Genomic DNA, 15,959 nt, shown 5'->3' with positions numbered 1-15,959 from the left:
CATTTTCCTTTTAAAGACTTGATTGCTTCAAATGCAATTATTTCAAGACAGCCCAATGCAGACCCAACTATGTTTCCATTATACATAGCTAAAATATTTGGAGATTAGGCATACTCAGTGTTTCTCATGCTCTAAAATCCCAGCCAAAAAATTTATCAGCATCCTTCTGTAATCAGGTCATTCCAGTAAAACCTCATGTGTTTGTTCATCTCAAGAGTCCTTCACAGAAACCATTCTGTCAGCAAATGTGTTCAATTTTGTCACAGGAGGTTAAAGTTCTTGAGAAGAGATGAAGTCTCTGCCATGGTCAGACTCCAAATTAAAATCAGTCTGTTAGAAATAGATCTCAGGTTTGCATATATTTAAGCCAGAAGCTGGTTTAGAAGTGGGACCAGTCTGCAGGTAGTAATTAGCATTCTGGCTATATTTGGTCATATTACCAAGTAGCTAAAGGTCGTGTTTTGTACCATGGCCGTTTGTGTATCACATCACAAACCTGCCCCCAGCAGATCTTCAAAGGCAGCTGCTTCTGTCACTGGAGTTTTCTGTGTCTGGCCAAGCAAAACAGAATGAGGGCAACCAACACTGACAAGACATGAGTCTAGCTCTTGGTATGTGCTTTCAGATTCTGATGTCTTTTAGGATTTTTACCTCTTGCCTTGAAGTGTTGACATATTTTCCTTGAATAGTAAGATACTGTAGATACCCTTAGCAAAAATACTGGTCTGGAACTGGGGCAAGGGGACTTTTTGTGTCAGCAATTGAGAGTGAGCATTTCTCATGCTTGGTACCAGTGCAGGTGCACTGCTGTCACATTTGTTTGCAGTAAAATATATTTGAAATTATTAGGTGATGTGCATTCTGACTTGGTTTCCTGTATATTCAGATTTTTCTTTTCTTCTATAAATTCTTCTTTCAGATGTATTTTTTAGATAAGGTTTATAGGTCTGCAGTGCATAGTACAATAAGATCTCATTTGTGAGCCCTCCAATGTTAATTCCTTTACTGATTGTCTGGAGTGGGCTGCCAAAGTGTTCTGGTTTTGAAAAAAGCAACTTAATGTCTCCACTTGACTACAGTTATCAAAATGATGAGTTGTGAAGGCGATTCCAATGCATTTTATGAGTGAATGCTTAAAAGTACAGAAATCTTCAGAGTATTCAGATGTAGGTTGGCTTTTCTGAGTCTCTGTGGTGTATATTGGGGATGCTGGAGTGGCCTAAGGAATGAACCCTGAGAGAGAAACAGCATAAAAATGGAACTCATTGCTTTTTTGCTAAAAGAGATGGTAAATGTTGTTGGTCACTCAATCTGCAAACTAGCAATGCAAACAGCAGTGACAGTATCGCTATCAGCAAAAAATTATTTCACCATTTACTTGTTAAAAGTGAGATGAACTGCGAACTTTTATGAGAGGAGGGAGAAATAGTCTTTTTCTTAGCATGCAAATATGTCTTTTATTAATTTTTTAAAGCAGTAACACAAGTGTGTGTATCCAGAAACATCTTATTGTCTGTTGCAAAAAAACCCAATATAAGATATTTGTGATAACTTCATCTCTTTACCTCATATTTTTTTAAAACTATACATCTTTTCTAATATTCATAGTTCTAAAGGCTTTAGTGTGAATTACTTAAAGAAAGGAATTAATACAAAATTCATTAGAAGATGAGGGGCTTTTTAATGTCAAAAACTCTTTTCAGTTAGATCAAGTATATGCATAGCAAACCTGTAAGACAAGGGCTATATTCATTTTGATACAATTTTTATTAATCTGAAAGAATTTATTTTTGTCTTCTTGCTGCCTTCTATGGGAATATGAGACTGGGAAGTCAGAAATAATACCATTAGAGTTTACATATAAGTCCACATTTAACAAACCTGGCAAGCATGAAGAGAAATATTTCCCTGAGTACTCTGCTGAAAGAGCCCCTTAGTTCCCATCTGTGGGATGAATGTATGCTGCAGTCTCTTAAATAACGTTTTGTAATCCCACTGCAAATGGAAATTGATTACAACAACTGGAACTGGTTTGGCTTTCCCTGTATATTTTAGATAAAGATATTTTAGGTGGTTTGGTTTTTTTTTCTGATAAGGTAATGTAGGTCAATGTTTTAGTTAATTCATAATATGTGCAAACTCTGAACTTCAATTTAGAAGAAATCAGCAATCTGAAATCTCATTAAGATGTAGATCTTTAAATGCCAGTTTTGGAAGGAGATTATGAAATAATAGAAAGTAAACAGGAAAAATGTGTATTGGTATTATTCACCATTTTAGTACATACACTAAATATGCATATTTTAAATATGAAATTATGCTATTAGAAGTAACAGGTGAATTTGAATGCAAATAGTGACATTTTGGTAGCATAATTTTGCAGCTTTAATTCATTTCCTATAGGTGTCCTGACAGAATTTTGTATAGCAATGTAATAAGGAATCATCTGTATTAGTGGTAGCTGGTATTTTGTCCAGGTGCATCAGTGCCAAGAACACTCCTCACTTCCCACCCTGCCACAGTCCTGCTTCTTTGGGCTTGTCTTCCTTTCCCCTCTGTCATTTCTGTTCTCATTTTACCTTCCCCTTGTCAAGGCTCTGCCCCTTGGAGCAACCAGATTAAATTGTTCAGAAGACTTGAATCACCCTAGGTAGAATCAAAATGTCCTTAACTCCATGTAGAGGAAGGTTGACCTCTCTGTACTATAACACTATTTTATCTGAAAGTTATTAGTCTAGCTTCTGTGGATGATATGAGTTACTGATTAAAGCTCAATGATTCTCAAGCAAGTCCTAGGACTGTCTGATCTTATTTTTCCTCCTATTCATATTTCAAACTGGCATTTTATCTAGCTATATTGAAACTTTGAAGTTTGTTTTCAGATTTCTAAGTTTTATTTCATGCTCAGTTGTCAATATTTCTTTGTTTTTCTGATTTTGGGACTATACTGCATATTAAAGAGCATTTCTTTTCATAATTTGCCTCTGAAATTTGTTTTGTGTTTTGGTATATTAACTAATAGCATATGAAAAATGTTGTAAATAGTATTTGAAAAAAATAAATGCATCTGAATAGCTGCCCAGATAAAAGAAAATTATTATGCTTTGATTGCCTTTATGCCACTTTTCAAAATATGTGTAATGACTAAGGAATTTTTTTTCAGAAAAAGAAAATGTCAGCTAGATATTAGAGAATTTTGAACCTGATAACATATGCAGAACAGAAACTTTATTCTAAAATTTATACTCTACTTGTCATTGAAAAGAAAGTATGCTTCATTATTTTAAAATATTATATGATGGATCAACATTTTCATAACGACTTCCTGAACTGTGAATGGCATTCAGCCCAAGCACTAGTGGCAGAAATAGGCAAGTATATGCTAAGTAATTTAAGATAGCTTGAAAAATGAGTATTGTCTTGGGCAACATGAATAGAACAAAACAGTGGATACAACAGACAACTTGCTAGAAATTATTTCAGTTATTTTTAGTGCCAGGACAAGTTTGATTTGTGCATATGTGACTTAATGGAACAGCTCAGGTGCTAAATATTAAGCATAAGATTAAGTGTTCCACTGGATCAAGACCATGTTTGATAGTACCTTTTCCTCTGGGCTATGCTAATTCATTTTCTGGCTGATTACAGTGGCCTATAAAGAGTGTGAAATTGCTTTCCACTGGAATTTTCTCACTGTGATAGCAATATGTGGAACTTTTGAAGGCTATCTTCCCAGGATTCGACATCTGTGGTACAGTGAAATTCTCCTCCCCATATTTCTTTCATGAACCATGATTTATACATTTTAGCTCTATTCAGGGCTGAATAGAAGCAGCAGTCTCTGTCTCATTTTCTGGAGTTCTGGAAATTACTTTTCAAGCTGGGACATTTTTTGAGGAGTTTCTGCCAAATTAACTGTTACACATAGCGGTTGTATGAGTTTGCTGGAACTTCTGTTGTTGGTGGAATAATTACAATGTCTTCATCTTTAAAACCTGTTAGTTGAGGGGATGCAGAGGTTTAATTTCTGTATCGTCTTACTGAGTCCTTGTAAAATGCATTGGTGTTGAACCCTCATATCTGACAGGGGTTTACTTATCAGACCCAAGAATCTTCACTGTTATCATCTGTCTCAGGCCATGCCAGTCTGCTTAAGAGGCTGAGAAAAGGAAGGGTAAAGGGACACTCCCACCCACCCACACCACCTGAAAAGTTTTTCTGATACATGAAATACTGACACAGGTTCTGTTCAATCTCCTGGCACAACAACCCTTTCCCAAATGTGCCAGATGATCTGCAAAGCAAGTTGCTTGCTGCCCTTGCAGAAGGAGAGTCAGGACCAAGAGACTTGATCAGTACTCCACATCTGTGGCTAGGGATATAAAAGTTACTCCCTTGGTGACTTGGAGGAGTCATGAGCTGGTCAGAAAGGGAATTGTTTTGAGAAAGGAATTTCATTTCAAAATGTACTTATGGGAAGTTCATCTGTTAGAATTCTGCCTTTTAGATTCTCTGAATGACAATTGAGTCAAAATTCAGCATTAATCTCTAGCCTTCTTACAGGTCATATTAAGGGAGCCTGTGAGAAAAGGCACATTTTCAGCCCAATTTTTTGTATTTGGATGCTGCCATGACTGTGAATTGGTGACTTGTCTTTGTAAATAGGAACCATCAGATGTAAGCCCTTCCAGTGTCTATTTCTGGCTTAGGATGTTTATTTTGCTTAAAGAGAGAAACTCTACAAAGAGAATAAATGGTTTGCAGAGGGATGAAAAAGCAGCTGGAGGAATGTTTTTTTCCTCCAACTGGCCTGCTTTTTGGAGAAGAAGAATGGGGCCTACCAATTGCAGTCTGAATAGCTCTTTGAGAAGAGCAGAACCACCCATGAGTTTAGTACCCGCTCCAGTAAACTTACCCAGTATTGAAAACCATTATCCCCTGCAGGTTGTGTTGAAGAACAGTTGAACATCAGTCTGACAAAACTGCAGCTGAATCCTACATGGCATCACATTTGAGGTCCACAGTCTCAAGTGATCCAAATCTTTTACAGTCATTAGCTTTCTGGCACTGATGTTGAAATGCAAAGTATTATGAGTTACCAACAACATGATCCTGTTCATTTGCAGAGAAAACTGCACGTTTGGATTTCTATCCTATCTACTTGAGACTTTTCATTTTCAAATAATACAATTCTTTAGAATAGATTACTCTTAATCTTGCCATCTTGCACAGCTTTGTAACCTTCCAAAATTTCTTTCAGGAGAAAATACATCTTGAGTTTTAGATTCTTATTTTGCTTTTTATGCCTTTCATTCTCTGCTCACAAAATCAGTCAAACACGCTAGACAGCACCAGCTGTCTCCTAGGGCTCTAAAACTCTTTCTCATTGCTCAGTAGAAGATCAGCTGCAGACCAAGAATAACAGGAAATACATAATTTATGTGCTCCATTCCTTCAGAGCTGGCAGCTCCAGAATTCTGGGAGGTGTAAAGTGTATTGAATTTTCCACATCTCAGTGTAAATTGCAACATGCTCTTATTAAACATTCTGGAAGTTCTGAAAATATTTCAGTTATTGGATCATCTCCATAATTTTCTATCTTTTCCTCCTTTTTTTTTTTTTTCTTTCTTTTAAATATGTTATCTAGGTTATTTTGCAGAAACCCAAATGGATAAATGTTTATTCTACTTTAAAATTTTTTTGCTTTAGAATTCTCCCAATTCCTCTCCTCATTTAAAAGTTGAATACTGTGAAGACCTGAGTTGTCTCTGAGACAATCCTTACAAAACTGCTGGATAAATTTGGCCTCACCTGTTGGGGAAGATGAAACAGGAAAGCCTTATAAATATGATTGCCTGACAAAAGATTTTGGGAATATGAAAACTATAAGCGACATCGAAATGAAGGCCACCTTTGAGATACCAAGTCTTAGTTACTGAACAACTGGAAAACAATGGTATGGCCGACTGACGGTAATCCCCTCTTGATGGAACAATACCCTCTGCTTGCAGGCAGGTCCAAGGGTCAGAGCAGACCCTACTAGCTCAGCAGAAGGAGTCCAAAGAGTAGTTTTTAGGAGTTAAGATGTAACACTCTATGGTAATATAATAATTCTTATAGGCTGTATGTAAATGCTATAGGATTTGTATCTTGTATTAGATTGGTTAGTGACAATTAGAATATTCAGTACAGAAGATGATTTATTGTATTGTAACGAGGACTTCTGCACTACCACTCTACTTACTCCCTTACCCACTTACTCTCTTACTTACCTCCTCTTCGGTCACTCTTACTCCACTCTTACCTACTTGCTCTTACTTTTACACTCTTGCTCTCTTGGGCCTGCTCCGAGCTGCAGTTGGCAGCTCTAAGCAGTGCCCCTGTACCCACGCCCTTTGCAATAAACCGCATGTCCCAAGATCTGACTTCAGAGATCTCTTGTCTCCGTCTGTCCTGACCGTCCAACCCACCCAAGCTCCTACATCGCCCAAGTGTTCTTGGCCAGGACTTCTAGTGATGGCCACAAGATATGGCCCTCTTTGCAGCCATATTGACCGGAGGAATGTGTGTGCAAAAATATTTTGGTTTGTAATATCTACTTATGTCAAAAAGCATAACAAAACAAAGCCTCCACAGCTGCCTGCAATATTGATTTCACTTGTTCAAATGACCGGCATAGAGTTTAAGCCTTCTTTTACCTTTTAAAATATCAACAAGACAGAGTTTCCAGCTTCTGAATCTTCAGACTGAATGGATTACCCCACACACCTGTAATTATGTGGCCTCTAGCCCAGTGCGGTGTGATTTGTTTGAGCACATTGGGGAAGGGTAAGATTATATTGCAGGAGAAGGGTTGAAGCAATTTCTAACATAATTCAAGCAAAAGACATGAAATATATTTCAGGAAGAATGTTTCTCATCAACAGGTGGATTGATTTCCGCAGCAGTGTCAGGAATGCCTGTTTGGTTGTGGGATTTAATTAGCATTCCAGTGATCTCGATATGCTTATTATGCAGTTCACTCTATCTCTCACAAATGATGTGTTTGTAAAAGCAGCTGCTGCTTTTCTGTTTTGCAAGAAGACAAAAAGGCTTCATCTGTCACACACACACAGAGCTGCTTCTTGCCCTCTTTAAAAATCTTTTTGGACTGTGGCAGGCGAAGGGTAGGGGTAATTTCCATCCAGTCATGTTTTGAGTTACGCTTTCAGGGTTTTCAGACTGATGACAAGACTAATCTTTTAAGTATAAAATCATATTTCTACTTCTCTGGTCTGTGGAAGTAGGCCTCAAAAATATAATTTTTATGTCAATATTTTCTTCCTTGTTCTCTTTTTCTTTTCTTTTTTCTCCTTCCACTTTTATTTTCTGCTTGGTCTGATCTATGTCCTTTCTCTCTGCTGAGTTACACTCTTTTTGTCTGTCTTTTACTAACTGCCAGATATTATCTCTCTCTAAACAGAGAGCGATTTGATGTATTTTACTTCAAAAGCAAGTGCTGTTTGACTGAGCACCACTGCGTTAACAAAAAAGCAGAGAAACGACTGCTTCTTCCTAATAAGTATGATAAATCCTGGCTATTGTCTGGCTTTTCAACCATAGTAATAAAGCCATAGTAGTTAATGATTATGTCCAAATTAGCAATGCTGTGCTTTTTCTAAATCTTTTTAGCTACCCTGGTAATACCTGTATAGTAAAACACAAGAACAACCATAACCAGCTTAGCTTATGCTGTGTGATTAAATAGTAAAATATGGATTTAGTATGTGACACCATTCTACATCTTTATTAATCTTTCTATATTGAAGTAGTAGTCTTTATTCATATTCAACTTCAGTGAAAAGGCCCAATGTGTCTTTCACTGCCTGTTGCAATAAAAAGATGAAATATTGTGTCAGTATTAATGTATTCATTATATGCATTTATAATGACATCAATAATAACAGATAAAACTAAGATTAGATAAAGCAATAGAAAATGAATCTGAATTTTATTTTGTTTAGATGGTCAAATTGAAAGCATTGCAAAGGGTTCTATAATACTATTTTGTTAATGTTCTGTTGAAATGAATTCTGCATTTGCTGGTTTGGAATATGCTTAGTGTTAAGAACTGATCCTGGTGCTGTAGTCATATTTTAATAATGGTCGCATTTAAATTATATTTGCCTGCATTGTTGGTCTGCAGTACAATGGGTAAATGCCCTTTCTCTCCCAGTGTGCCCATACTAATTTGCTCTGCTTCCTCAGCCACAATTCTGGGCACTTTTTGAATGTCTAATGTCTGTGTATTCAGAGCAGCAGCTGGAAAAGTGAACCCTTCGGGCTCTTTGCTTTTGTATAATACTTACACCTATACACACACTCAAATAAGTGGAGATGTCAACTTATATGGTATTTACAGAATTATAAAGGTCATCTGTGCTTTACATTGCATGTCATCTGAAAATCTTTGAAATGTGGGATCATCAGTTAAATTTATTTCAAGATTCTTTGCATTTAGGTAACTCAGTAGGACTTAGGCCAGTATCTGTTTCATGAAGATCAAACTTTTACAGGGTAGAAAAATTTCAGTGAAGTGCAGTTCCTTCAAAAAAATAGTCAGCTTCAGAAATAATTTCAAATTCCAAGACAAAGTCTTCCATCAGTGCTGTTTCTATCACAAAGACACCAGAGATTAGTGTTATATTCTAGAATGAGACCTTTGCAAAGAACTCCCAATCTAAAAATTAATAACTAAAGGTGCTTTCTTGAAAGCAGTTTAAGGCAACCACATATGGACAATCCTCTTCAGGAGTATTGTATCCACTTCTTCATTTGTTCTTGGGTTAGCAGTGTGCCTCCCTTCTAGCCAGGATTACCTGACAGGGAAAGAATCAAACTTCTCACTGTTATCCACTCATATTTTACTGACACAAGTAAATCTTGAAGAATAGCATAATATGGGTAAATTTTTTGGTCTAAAGAGATAATTAAACATTTCTTTTCACTGGAAATACTCCTATTCTCAGTTTTTCCCTTCTCCATCCATCCAGAAGACCAAAAATCTGTATCTTCAGTGAAATAGAAAATCAAAGAAACCTTGGTGCTGTAACACCGAATGGTTTTCCCTGAGCTTTTAATTACTGGCTTTTTTCCCCCTATGAAAAACATTGGAAAATAGATATGTCCTTATTTTATAAAATAAGATGCTTGTTCCTTTTGTCACTGAACAGTAAGCCACTTCACCTGTGTTCTGATTTGTTGGTTCATGTGTTTGTTTTACCATGAATGTGAAGATATTTGACCAAACTGCCCTTGTCCCAGTGTCCGATGCTTTGGAGGAAAGCCACAGTTTCCCAGCCTGCCCTAAGTGAAAATTAAGGCTGTCAGCATCTGAGCGAGTGGCAGATCAGTGTCATGCTGGTGCACAGACAACAACAACAAAAAACCCACTCTTGATTTCAACAAAGCAGTTCGATTTGGGTTGGTTCAGCACATGAAAGGGCAGTTTAGCTACAGTCTTCCTGTCTTCCTCATGGTTTAAAGTTTTGGAAATTTTTAAGAAACAGCATAGCTGAAAATTGAGAATTTCCCTGTGCCTTGTAATTTTTTCCCCTGTTTTTTATTCAGCATGCTGGAGATAAAATGAAATGCAAGACCATTCTCTGGATACAATTTTCAATCAATTATTTTTTCCTAGCTTTTCTTATGTCCTAATACATTAACACATATAAGAAGCCACAGAGCAGAAATTCCTTCAGTTAAATCTAAATTCCATTGAAATAATTGGGAGTTTTTTCCTTCACTGACTTTTGCGGGACTAGGATTTTGCACCTCCAGCACCTGAGGAGAACAAGAATCCATTATCATGTTGGAAATCCTCTTTCTGCCCTTCCACTTCTGCTTCAGTCAGAAGTTTCTTGCTCTCATGATCAATATTATGTAAAAGCCACATTATTTTCATCTGAATTTTAAAAATGTCATTCATAATGAGCATCAAGGAGTACATTTCCTTGGTGTCAAATATATTCTTTCATCTGGAAAATTGTAATATACTCTTCCTTTGCATTTTATTGTGGAAGGATGTCCTCCCAGCTTCATGCAATCTTCACAGAATTTCTAGATGCAGACCATGGCACTATATCAGAAATGCTGACACCTGTTGTTAGTTTTCAAGGCCAGCTTTCAGATAAAAATCAAAGAAAGAAGCATGAAACAATCTCATTTAATAAAGTCCTTTTAAAGTTGCTACATGAAAAAAGTTCGATTATCAAAAAAATTTAGATTGCTTGCACCAGGAGGTATAGGACCGAAGGGCTGGGTTATTTTTCTCCTCCTGTATAATTCTTACTATGAGTACTAAAACAATTTAGAGGACCAATCTGTGAGTCATAAATTAACAAAAAAACCCTGATTTTTTTTCTGTGTTGATATAATTTTAAATTGACCATTTTTTTCTTGTGTGATTTTTCTTTGTTCTTTTGATTTAACAAAATTTTTGAAATTAAAATATTTAAATATTTTTTCTGTCGCAGAAAATATTTTGATAAAACCAATATTATTTATAGAAATGTCCCCAACTTACATAATCAATATAAAGGAGATATCCTTTATGACCTGCATCAATTAGATCTGCCCTTCTAGAATATTGCCTCATTTTATTTTCCATCAGGAAGTTCACACTGGAAAAAAAATGGATAAAAACATTTTTGGGAAATGATTTCATTTTCAGGAGGCTGTTTGGTTTTTTTTTTTTAATAAGAAAATCCCATTTCCAGCCTTGTTAACTGTTAGGATTTAAGTAATGGGAACTTTCCACATTACCTTTGCTTTTCCACATTACCATTGCTGTCCCATTTACAAATGGCAAGAGAAACAAGGGAATAATCAGAACCACAGGGTGTCATCTCTAGCAAAAAGAAAATATTTCAATTGCAGTACCAAGACATTGACATAGATTTTTATTTATCAGAAAATCACATGTAGTCCACCCTTCCACAAACGATTGCCTTGGGCAAAGGATTCTCAGGAAATTGCAGCTGCTGTTGAGCACTTTACTGACTTTCACTTCACATGTATCTGTGCAGAAGTTCTGTGGATTTGGAACACGCCAGGGTTCTTCTGAAAGCAGAAACCTCGAACTTGCCCATAGATGTAGAGAGGATGAATGGGTTCAGTTCCTAGGACGAGACAGGCAGCAGACAAAAGCAACAGAACAATGCTATAAACTAACCTCAGCTGTTTCAAGCAGCTCCCTTTTATCCTAAAATGAAGGAATTCTGTAATGAAAAGTGACAGAGGGAATACAGATAAAAGACTAAGTACTTTGTTATTTTCAGTCAGACACATTTCCGATGTGTCTTACAAAAGAAAACCAAGCTACAGAGAAATAGGCACCAAGTAGGGTGTGGGGGGGGGGTGTGTGTTGGGGGAATTTTACTAGAGATCTTGAACTATTCAAAGCTGCAAAAAAATTTGTGTGGAAATAGACTTCCTCAGTTACATATTCTTACCTAAAAAAGCTGGAACCATGTAAAGCCAGGATTACTCTCTAAATCTCTGTCATGATGCTGTTCTTGATACTACTGGAAATATTTAGAATCCTGAAGTACTTGTGCTATCACCGAGGTCTCTCTTATGTAAGGCACGTGTTGCCCAGTATCCCACTGAAGTATGAACCAATCCTCTGGAAGAACCTTTCTTTGGTTCCTAAACTCTTCTCACTCTTCCCAGTACAGAAATAGCAATAGAAGGCTTACAGGGAAAAAAAAAAGTGTCTATGTCTAATTATTTTAATGACAGATGTCAGGAGGGAACAGAGAGACACAGAAACAAGAAGGAAATGGAATCAAGAAGGCAGAGGGGAGAATACACAAGATGAGCTGAAGACTAAAGTAAACATTTGTATCCTGCTTGAAAACCCACTGCAGCCATGTGTGTCTATCAAATGACTTGAGTAAGCTTTAACACTATTTGATTCATTTGCTGGCAGGAGACCAAGAAATACATTTACAGATTCTGCAAAAATAGAGCTTTGGCTGTCCTGTAGTACAATCTCTATAGGGAGGTTATCGTTGTTGCTTAAGAAAAAATACCAAACAGCTGAAAGACTGAAATTAAAATGGTCCTTGACTGTATAAAATTTAAGTCCTGCAATAGTAATTCAAGCAATTCTATTATGCACATGCAGCTTTCTGATAGGCAGTGTTTGTGGAAATACCGTTCTCATCAAAACCACATTCAGTTATAGCAGAAGCAAGAGAGAAAAGAAAGCTTTGTATAAAGTTGGCATTGGAGCTGCCAATTTTATAGTAGCTCCCATTCTCTAGGAATGGAAGGCATAATGACTAAACAAAATAAAACCAGTTGAGATGTCTGAAATAGAAAAAGACCTTTTAGATTATCATGCCTTTAGACAGTAATTGCCTCAGATGTTCTGCTAAAAGAAGACATAAAGACAGAACTTAACATAATCACCAGTTCTGTAAAGGACTATTTTAATGGGACAAAAGTATAGCACAAGGGAGAACATCCACTTTCAAAAACCATCAGTGCCAAATTAATCAAAAGTATTAAAGCTAGACTAAAATCCAAGAAGAAGTTCTATTTTCTTAGTGCATGAAATGAGCTAATCTCAAGTCAAACACTCTTTATGATCTCTGCTGCACACTTCTCTCACGATTTCTCTCTCTGCTCTTGGTCCAAGCATCTCAAAGACAACTACCATACTCCAAAGGAGCAGAGAATGATAGTAGTAATTAAAACCCTGTAACACAGCCTCCCAGTGGGTATTGCCTGCCCAAAGGGTATATATGATACACATTGTTTATTTATTTGAGGTTTTGTCATAACTTTTTTCGTATTGCCTGACAAAAAGCAAATGAAGCCAGATAACCAAGAGAATGGGGAGTGTGCATCAGTGTATTTTGCAAATGCTATTGTTTCTTGCTTTACAAATTATAAATTCTATTGCTCATATAAAACAATTCTATTTAAACTCTATGTTACACCTATTTATATTTTGTCAGCCTTTTAAAATCTAACACCTCTGTGTAATGTAAAATGTCATGTAAACCAAGTGGTGATCTACACAGCATTCCATATTTTAGTGTTTTTTAAACGTTATGTCCAAGATATATTATAGAAAAATAGTTGTCAGCAAGATATTCAGTCCCTGCAGTGTCATTTACATTTCAAAGAGCAGTTTCTCTGATGAACTGAGAAATATCACTGACTGCATTCACAGAACAATAATATTTTAAAAAAGCAATCTAAGATTTATGATATAGATTGGATTCTGTATCAATATTTCATTTACCTCCTTACAATATTTATTGCAAATTTTTAATACATGCTAGAATGACAAATGCAATAATGCAGTGGGAATTCATTTCCTTTCCATCTGAAATTTATCCTCAAAAAAAAAAGAAAGGAGATAGCACAAGCAGCAAAATGGATCTAGTAAGCAGAAGGGAGGTGGTTCCAGATTTCGTTGTAGCTTCAGGCAGAGCACTGAGAAATGGGTCATTTGCCCTACACCAGCAGCACATCCAGCAGCCTGGGTTGTTCCCAGGTAACCATAAAGTAACCATAAAGATAATTGTGCTCTAGATGGAACAAATCCAAAAATATTACAGGCACATAAAATTTTGTTGATGAGATCCTCTTAAGAAAGTAATAGCTCCTTACTTTTTGTGAATAATTAATCTTAATTTCTTTTCTAGTCAGTCACAGGGGGAGGATGATAGAATATGAGCTTATTTACATTAGCCTATAGGAATGTAGTGCTGCTGTCACTCCCTAGTTTTGTTTTTTTTTCCTGTTTATCAGTGTAAGAAGAATAATTAATTTTATGGTGTGCTACTTTTGGCTTGACAAGTGTGTCATTTCAGGAAATAGCATTTGAATATATAACCTCTTTAGTGGTGTTAGTAATGTCAGATTTTGTTTAAAATAAACTTATCTGTAAAATTAATGCTTGACAACATTGAGACTATAATGATAATGTTATATATGAATGGTATAAGTGGAAATTTATTCAATAAAGAATCTTTCAGACTGGATTGTAGAGTATATGAACTATGAATAAAGATGTATAAAGGGCTGTAGAAATTGGATTTTGTAGGATAGAACCTATCTGAGAACAGTGGTTTAAATGGTATGAGACCTCTATATCCATGATTCATCTTATCCTTTCCAGGAAAAAGAGTGAGCATAATGGTTGTTTTCCTTTATGTTGATAATAGTATTAAACTTGGATCTTTTTATCTCTGCTTGCAAGCACGCAGTATTGGCTATTACAACTTTAATAACCATCATATAATTAAGAAATCTAATTCCAGATGTGCTGTAAGTTTTGCTTAACATGAAATCATCACATAGCTCAGTAGCTCAGTGGATGTTTCCGAGTTCAGCCAAATATATTCTTTCATTACTTTCCCATAAAAGCCACTTAATTTTTTTCTCTCTAAGCACAGAATGATGTTTTACTAATTAAAAAGAAATTATGAAAGTTAGCACAAGTCCTGATGTCCTTAAGTGATAAAACACGTAGATCCTCAAGATACGAAGTTATCACGCACAATGTTTTCCATGCCTGAGTAATTAAACTAGTTAAAAGAAAGTTCCAACCTCAGATGTGCAGTGTGTGCTAGAGGAAAAATCCACTGTATAGCACACTTGAGTTTGAGATTTGCATTTGCAATTCTCACAAAGTGTATTGATTCTAGTAGTAAACAACACCTGCCAACATTATTAGGAAATTTGCTATTATGAGCACTGAAATCCACAAATTGAAATTCTTTATTATATTTTAAAAGCCCAATCTTGCTTGATTCCCATCCTTTTCTTTACATTATTTATAAAAGATTTTCTTTTTTTTTTCCTGCAAAATGGAATTTGAGTTCTCTTCCAGTTCATATTACTGGTGAGAGGTGTGATTTATCTACACATTTTCTTCTTTTCAGCCATTTAGCAATGGAGGTTTGCTCCATATTTTATTCACTAAAATTTGAAGAAACTTGTACACTCCTCTGCACGCTATCATCAGCATGTGGATTCACTCTGACCACAAAACAGCTCAAAAATACAATTCTTTCTGCCTGGTAAACAAAAAATAAAGACAATACTAAAAGAAACCTTTCATTTTATTACTGCATTTCCATGAACTACTCCTTACATGTGCTTTATCAAATCCCATTTCACAGATTGCTAAGCAGAATGCTTTTCTGTATCTATTCCTTCAGACTGATCACTTGTTTGGTTGAATATTTTCCTTGATTACATTATTCTTTCACCACGTAGTCTCTGCTTCCAGTGCTTTATTGATCTTATCTGTATGTCCCTGTTTTTTCCCATATCTACACAAAAGTGCTGCTCTTTGCATCATCATCTCATTTTCTTTGAATGGTTTTTAAGTGGTCTTTATTTTTCTTCCTCTTCACCCACTGATTCTTTCACCTTTATTATCCAAGCATGTATCTCCTCCTCCCCTCCCATATAATCCTCTCATTGTACTTTTTCATGCTGTTTGGGGTGTAAACACCAAAGAGGGTTTGGTCAGTGTTTGGTCAGCAACTTGCCAATGCTGTATCAAATGCATTTTTAAGCACTTTGCTAGCACTGAAGTCACATCCTGTACAATATCAAGTGGTTCAGGGCATATCAGTTTTATGATGATGAATGGGAGTAGCAATTTCTACGTTTCTTGGCATTTCAGCAAGAGTCACAATATGGAAAGAGTATTTCCCTAAGTTTCACCAAACAGACCTATAAACCATAACTATGGCAGTAACTGAGGAAACATAAAACCTTAGCAGCTTTGGAATGGAGCCAATCATAAATATATACAAATGGTCTATTCCTGCTAAGAAAAAAACATCTATTTCACAGTGCTATCAGTCAGATTAATATACCCCAAAAGTATTAAAATATGACAAGCTGAGCAGTTTTGATTCCTTTCTTAGAAATGATATCTGTAG

General features: G+C 36.0%; 1 long non-coding RNA gene across 1 annotated transcript in view; it reads left to right on the top strand.

Annotated features, from left to right (window-relative positions):
* Positions 1-15,959, top strand: part of LOC108444755 — a 185,067-nt gene that overhangs the window by 118,949 nt on the left and 50,159 nt on the right. The window lies entirely within an intron of this gene.

Source organism: Corvus brachyrhynchos, unplaced genomic scaffold, assembly GCF_000691975.1.
Source record: "Corvus brachyrhynchos isolate BGI_N302 unplaced genomic scaffold, ASM69197v1 scaffold221, whole genome shotgun sequence".
Taxonomy (NCBI): Eukaryota; Metazoa; Chordata; class Aves; order Passeriformes; family Corvidae; genus Corvus; species Corvus brachyrhynchos.
Note: the sequence above shows the minus strand (reverse complement) of the source record. Positions and strands in the feature narration are given on the sequence as shown.